Source organism: Mastomys coucha, unplaced genomic scaffold (genome assembly GCF_008632895.1).
Source record: "Mastomys coucha isolate ucsf_1 unplaced genomic scaffold, UCSF_Mcou_1 pScaffold23, whole genome shotgun sequence".
In the NCBI taxonomy this organism is placed as follows: domain Eukaryota; kingdom Metazoa; phylum Chordata; class Mammalia; order Rodentia; family Muridae; genus Mastomys; species Mastomys coucha.
The window spans coordinates 25,567,429-25,575,277 of NW_022196906.1; the positions used below are offsets into that span (position 1 = coordinate 25,567,429).

The 7,849-nt window shown below is 43.3% G+C and overlaps 1 pseudogene; it reads right to left on the reverse strand.

Annotated features, from left to right (window-relative positions):
* Nucleotides 1-172: 172 nt before the first annotated feature.
* Nucleotides 173-7,849, reverse strand: part of LOC116072806 — a 40,922-nt pseudogene continuing 33,245 nt past the window's right edge.

Here is a 7,849-nt window from a genome sequence, read left to right on the forward strand (position 1 = left end):
ATTCAATGTAAATCCCAAATGGCACCCAGCTTACTACATACTTGGACTACAGGGACTATAAAAAAGACATTCAGTTCAACTACAGTTACTGTGGGCCCTCATACAGTCTGTCCCATTTTCATCTGGACATAGCTTCAGACTGTGGAGTTTCAGGCTGTAACTCTCAGATCAGCTAGAGATTTATGGAGGCGTGCAGCAGCAGTCTGCTCTTGGAGATGGAGTGCTCCGAGGCCTCTTCTACTTTACACTTCTCCATGGGGTTAAGGCCTCTGTTTTCTTTGTCTTTTCCATGTGGCTTTTTATGCTGGAAAAATGGAACACCTCCACTGGAAGAACAATCCACACTGGCATGCACACATGTCTCTTGACTTAAAAGTTCTTCAGTACACTGCTCCAGACCCTCCCTCTCTTCATCCGTGTCCTGACTGGTCCCTTTGCTGGTTTTTGAGCTGTTTAGCGTTATTAACTCTTGGGCTGTTTCTTTTGCAGCTGATCAAGGAGCTGTTCCTGTGGTTCAGTTCTCACGAGTGTTGATGGATATAAATAATTTTTTCTCTCTGTGTCATACCTGTTGGGATATCTCGTTTCAGATCCTGTTGCAGAAAGCAATTAAGCTTTGTTAAACCAGTTTTTATACTTTCATCAAGCTCCAGGCTTCCTTCTTTAATTTTTTTATTCATCAGATGTTATCTGAACAACAAAAGAGCTGTGCTGGTTCTCAATAGCTGCTGTCTGTTCTTTTATTTTTCCAGTTATCTCCGAACTTGAAGCTTCACAACATCCATTTACAAACTCCATTAAGTTCTGATGTTCTTCCTTCATCTTGCTTAACCAGGATGCCCACTGATCAGAAAAATAGACTGTGTTTGTGCCCAGGGTCCCACGGCTCTGTGTGATCTCTTGGAATACAGTCTCCAGGTTGCTGCTGAGTGAACTGCAATGCCCTACAGACTCTCCAACCGTGTGCCTTCTTGGTTAAAGTGTCTGAGCTCTTGTAATAATCCATCAGATTCAGCAGGAATTTTCTTACTGTGAACTGTCATTTTGCTGATTATATCAGTAGACTTCCGCTCTGTATTTTCTTGAATACTGTTCAAGATGTTTTCATATGTCTTCTCCAAAGCACAGAGTCTCTCTGCCCAACTATTGCTTAACTGGCAAAGTTCCTGTGAATGGGTTTCCTTTGTTGTCTTCAGGTCTCCAGTTAGGTTTCCACAAAGTTTGTGTGATTCAGCCAAGGAAGAAACTGTTTTCTCGGAGTTCATGTAAATTGTTACACAATAGGCTGAGAAAACTGTCTATTTCTCTTTTTTGATCTTTTACCTTTTCAGCCACTGTGGAGTTGTTTTTTTGTTTTTTGTCTTTTCGGAGGGGAAACTGGGAGAGGAGATATTGTATGACATGTAAATAAAGAAAATATCTAATAAAAAAATAGAAAGAGAAAAAAAAAAGAACCAATTGGGGAACAGGATCTTAGCATCAGACCCATCCCTACAATCCACTTGAGAAAGTGGCTCTAAGTTTTGTCATCTTAAGTCAGTGAAGATTAAAGCTGTGGACTAAACAGAATCAAACTTTATCAAGAAGGAAAGACAAATGAGAAACTGAGAAATGAAGGAAACGTGAGACAAACATCTAAAAGAAGTGGTCTCCAGGAGAATAGAGAGCCACGGAACTTCCTCTTCTGGTGTTTTTTTGTTTGTTTGTTTGTTTTGTTTTGTTTTGTTTTTGTTTTTTGTTTTGGTATGCATGTCCCTCTGGCCCAAGCAGAGCATTGATTACCCATGGTTCCTGGGTTTCCTACTCAGTTAGGGATGGTTAGTGCGGTTGAAGCCTTACCTCACCCCACCCCACTCCTGTGTCTATCTTTGATTCTTGGTTTGTTAGCTAACTCTGTTAGCTGTTAGTCACTGCTGTTGCTGCTGTTTCAACCCTGTAGGTAGCTCCAGGACTGTTAATTATACTAGGTTGTTCTCTATGCTCACAGCTTCCAAATAGCTACACTTGTTCTCAGCTAACTATATATGTGGGATGGTCTGGGACCTCTTTCCTGAAGTTTTCTTAGAAGCTTACTTGCAAAAGTTCATTCTTACTAGAATTAATTCTTATTCTAAACATGGATTTACTTTTTTTGAAAAAAAATTTTTTTATGTGGTACTTTCCCCAAAACTACCATCTATGGATCTCCAAAATGCTCACCCATTGTCATAGTACTCTACAAAGCAATGTTTTTGATGAAGGAACTCATTTTTACATAAAGCAGAGTTCTACAAGGGATTTTGGCTAATGACATCCCCAGGTTTTACCATGTTCCCCACCATCTTGAAGCAACTGGCTTTAGATGAAGGCTTAATGGTCTTTTGGAGACATTTAGGACATTGTTGATTTAAATCTAGGTACCCACATAACAGCTTTGGCAAACTGTCTGGGAGGCAAACCTGGGCCTGTGGCGGCCAGGTAGGTAGCTGTACTGTGAAGGTCAAGGGCAAGGTTTTCTATGGCTGCTATTAGGGTTTTGACTGGGCATGCAACATATGATACCATTTCTACCACTGTCACCATTGATGAGTTCAGGGGTCAAAGACTCCTCCCATTACTTCTAATGACCCACACAATTTTTGCTTGTTTTTGTGACTTCATGCTCTGTTGATCTGGATGTTAAATATAAACCATTTTCTTGTAAAGCACCTTCATCTTAATTGAACCATGACAATCCTCAAGCTGGAAGTTACTTGGTTCCTAGAACCAAAGCAACCTGTTTCTCTGGATTCTTGTCCTACCCACTCCATTGTTGCCCCCTCATCCAACCTGGCTGCCACGAATGACTAGCCATGATTGATGCCTCTAGATCAGTTGATAGTCTTTAGCTGACTCACTGGTCACCCCTTCCCCACAACACATACACACACACACACACACACACACACACACACACACACACATGCCTGCACACACACACTGAACAACTACAGGCCCTAAAAGAAAACTTTTCAGTCTCTCTTCCCAATTTTGTCTGTTCTGTATGGACCCCAGCCTGTAAGCAGATGGCAGGCAGGCATTGGTTCCTAGCTCAGAGCGATCCTCTGCTGCCATTGAGCTCCTCACCACTTTCCAGCTTTCCCACTGCTATGACACTGGTGGCCTGCACAGGGAGCTGAGGATGGGCTCTCCAGTCCTCTGCTCTTTTGTCCTTCCTGTTGACCACATGAACTCATTATACCCCTTCCTTCTTGAGAAACTCTTACAGGGACCATTTAATCACCACCAGGTAACAAAACCTCTTTCTGACTGCCCACCAAGCAGACTTCTCAGCAAACCTGGCACTGGGTACTGGGTTCTCTGCAGGTTGTACTATTGAAGTCCCTCCAAAGGATCTATGGATGTTGTCTGTCTTTATCTATGGCACTGGTTGGTTCTCAACCTTCTTAGTGCCATGATCCATTAACACAATTCCTCATGTTGTTGTGACTCCTACCCATGGATTTTTTTTCTACTTCATAACTGTTATTTTGCTCCTGTTATGAATCATAGTATAAATATCTGAGTTTTCCAATGGTCTAAGGCAACCCCTGTGAAAAGGATCACTACCTACAGGTTGAGAACCACTGGTCTAGGGGGATAACCCCTTCACCAAACAGAGCCTTTCCATTTGAAAGTTTCCTTTCTCACTCTACTGAATGACCACTGGACCGCCATCCTACTCAAAGGGGGATTCAATTAAGCCCAAACACCTTGTGTTCTATTGAAATATGGTCAGATTGTGTGTTGCCTCCTCTGAGATGGACATTTTTGTTTGTGTTTGATCTGAAGGCAGTGTGTTTGATTTACAAGTCAGAGACCTTCAGCGTCTCCTCCAGCACAATGGAATACCGTCTGTCTGTTGTCTGTCTGTCTGTCAGTCAGTCTGACTTGGCTCCCCGCTCCCCTTCCCCTCTGTTCTTAATACCTCACCTGTTCTCCCTCTCTACAAAAATCAACCAGCCAGTCTCCTAAACTTCATCTCCCTCTTCTCAGATCTGACCCTTGTCCTAAGCTGCCTTGTTCACGCTCTTTCTCTTGTCCTTAAAACTGCCAAAGGTGTGCCACTTTTCAAATCCCGGAACTAAGAATGTCCTGCACTAAATAAACTTCCTCTAGCTGGCTGGACAGCAACTGCTGCCTCGAATTGTCTTGTTTTCTAGCCAACTGTCTTCACCTAACAAGATAAGGAGAGTTCTAGCTCTCTCCAGCCAGCACCTCTTTCCTTCCAAGACAGACGGCTTCCTAGACCTGGTAACGGGGATTCCAGCTTTTTCCATTAGGATCTAATTCAAATTCTTGCCCCTTTCCTTTTGACCTCTCCTCTCGGAGAGATTCTCTGTCAAATCTTCCCACTTCTCTATGCTTTCCACCTCCTTTCCCCCTGGCCTAGCCCTAACATTTACCAGGAAGCCTTTTTCCCCACCCTTTACTCTGCCTGGATCTGCCTCTAGGGCTGCAGGCTCCAGCAGCTCCAGTAGTGACCACTGAATGCAAGAAAGAAAGAAAAAGGAAAGGGAGGGACATGACTGCTCTTTGGTATTGTATGGTGAGGAGAATGTTTATTGTACATATGTGGGAGAGCAGAGAGCTAGGGGCAGACTTATCTGGGAAAGCCTCTGGGGGAAGGGCAGCCCAGCCCCCGGGCTGGAAAGTTTAGGGTAGGGGATGGGTATGCCAGCCATCTTCTGTAACAGGTAGGAACTGAGGGATGCTGGGAGAACCTGGAGACAAGGTCTGCTTTGCTATGTTAAAAAGGCATCTCAGCTGTTTTTCAAGCTACTTCTTTCCCCACTCTTCCTCTAGCCACAAACACTCAGTTCCTCAGAAATGTCAAGTTGCCTCAGGTACAATGCCACTGCTCATTTGTGGCCAATGTAATAGCTTGCATACTACAATAGTCAAACTAGGATGTAAAGCTTCCCATTTCTTTGAGCCAACCACCACCTGACTTCACCCTATTTACATAAATTAAAAACCTGTGTTTAATCTACACTTCCAAATTGCTTATGTAGCCTACAAAAATTCCTTCTGTCCTCTCCCTCTCTCCCCCTCTCTTTCTCCTCACCTAGAAACTACACTCCTGAGATCCCTTTGATCTCACTCTCTCATGCCCAGCCCAGTGACACAAAACAAGAAGTTTATTTCCTGGTATTTTTTATTACTCCTTGGATAGTTTTGTACAGTGTATTTTGATTACTCCACCTCTTCCCGATCCACCCTCCCTTCTTTACCCACTCAACTTTATGTCTTTCTCTTTTTAAGAGTCCATTAAATCAGATTTGTTCTACCCATGTACTTTTGGGTGTGTGGCTGTCCACTGGAGTATGGTGGACACACCCTTAAAGTAACATGACTCTGCGTCCTAGCAGCTATCAGTTGCCAATAGCCCTATAGCCAAGGATGGTTGTTGCGATCATAAAAAGAGAAAGAGCTATAAGAATATGTTCTGGCGAGGTGTTGGGGATGGGGGCGCCTCGGAGGGCCCATGCCGAGGCATCCCTTCCCCCGAGGGACCAGAAACAGTCCGGTATAGTATAGAATAGAGTTTATTTAGGGTGTGGGGAGGGGAATTAAGAGGGTAGCAGAGGCAGAGAAAGGCAGAGAGAAGCAGGGGATGGCCATGACCACGTGGAGAGAAGGGGAAGGGAGTGGGGAGAGAGGAGGAGCAAGGGAGGAAGAGACAAGGGAGAAAGTGAGAGAAGCAGGAGAAAGAGAGAGAGGAGGGGGCAAGCAGCCCTCTTTATAGGGCCAGGCCTACCTGGCCGTTGCCAGGTAACCATGGGGAGGAGCATACCTGGCTGCTGCCAGGTATCTGTGGGGGTGGAGTTTATACAGAATGCTAACAGATGGGGCTTCATGCTCATCTCCCCTCTCCATTCTGAGAGTCGGTCTGGCTTGAGCTTGCACATACTGTCAAAACTGCCGTGAATTCAGATGTGTAACTGCCCTATTGCATCTGGAAAACGTTGTTTCCTTGTGTTAGAAATAAATTTGGATAAGGCAGAGCCAGGAGAGCCCCGGGAGAGGGACAGGAAGGATTATAGGAGGCAGAGGGGTCGAGGACACCAAGAGAACGTGGACCATAGAATCAATTAAGCAGGACTCTTAGGGGCTCACAGAGACTTAAAAGACCGCCATACACCCTGTATGTGTCTCAGCATAGGTCCTCTGCATATATGTTATGGTTGTATAGCGAGGTGTTCTTGTAGAACTCTTAACAGCGGGAGTGGGAGGTGTCTGATTCTCTTATCTGCCCTTGAAACCCTTTTCCTCCTACTGGGTTGCTTTGTCCATGCAACCCTGAAGTGAAGGTTTGTGTCTAGTTCAGTTGATACCCCTGAGAGGACATGCTCTTGCGTATTATTCTAATGCAGGTGGAAACTGACTCATAGTCTTTCAAAATTGTCTAGACTTAAGATAGAATCAGCACATGAGCATAGTGTGTGGGAAGGGGTGGTTCACGGACACTCCCTTCAGAGAAGGCGATGAGCCTCTCTGTGTGAGAAGGAAGCAAGCCTCTGTGTGAACAAGGTTTTAATGGAGAATAAATTGAAACATTTACATAAAAGTCCTAGGGAAGATAAAAAGGTCTGGATTTCTTGTCATAAATAAGTTTTACACTGTTTGACAGAGAAGACTAATGTTAATCTGCTGCATCTACCCCTTAACAGTCTTTGAAGTCCCTCTTTGATAGCAATCCTGCTGTCCCTTTAGGGACGTCCCATTTAGGGCTGAGCACACAGCAGTATCTTAGTCTCTGAACCTTGACCAACTGGGTTTCTGTGTTGTCACCATAAAAAGCAGTTTCTCTGCCGAGGGCTCAGAGGCACACTAGTGTATCATCGCAGTCATGCCAATACTGCATCCAGTTAGTAGAATAATAGCCATAGCTTCTCTCTTAGGAACACGTAAGATGAAATAGCTGTCTCCTCCCTCCAGTTGCTTTTGGTTTACTTTGGCATTTATTACAGCACCAGAAAAACAACAACTAGGACACTGACATTATTTTTAGAAATTTATGAAAAATGTTTCTAAGTGTAAATTTATTTAGAAGAGTTTCTAAGGTCAAGACTACAGATCACTGTAAAATCAGAAATGAATTCTCTGTATCTGAAACAACAGTTTATGCTTGAAATGTCATTCTTCTTTTACATTTATGAAGACTTGGCTTATAAGACAGATTTTCTGCTTTTTACTTTCTTTGAGACAGGGTCTTACTATGTAGCGCTGGATGGCCGGGCCTTGACCTCACTGCCTGCTTCTGGCTCCTAAGTGCTGAGATTAAATGCATACCACACCCAGCTTCCAGATTTTATGTCGTATGAAACTAGTTGCTGTGTCTTTGCTGATTTTGTCAGGTTTTAACTAGTTAGGGAACTCCATTTTAATAAAGCAAGGCTTATCATGTCAAAACACTTTAAGGACCATTTTATGAACAATTATTATTTTAAGGTGATCTAGTGTATTCAATACTTATGTCTGTCTTTGACTGGAAATGTACAGAGCTGTATATTTACATTTTATTTGTGTATTAGGAAAATGTTGTCAGAGCCAGAGTATGTAAGTTGAATATATGCAAAGTTACCAGAAGTGCTTTTTTTCATACAATATTACATCTAGACTTTCAACATAGAATTTCTATTTTTTCACATCTTTGCTATTTTTGTCAGTATCTTTCAAAAGAAAAACCTGCTTTTTTTTTCTTTTTCAAAAGGAAAAAATTGGCTGTTAGCCACTTACTGGAGGGATTAGAGGTAGGTGGGTTTGGAATGACCTGTTTGGGGGAGAAAGACAGGGTTGGGGGGAGGAATAAAAAGACAGAGAGAGA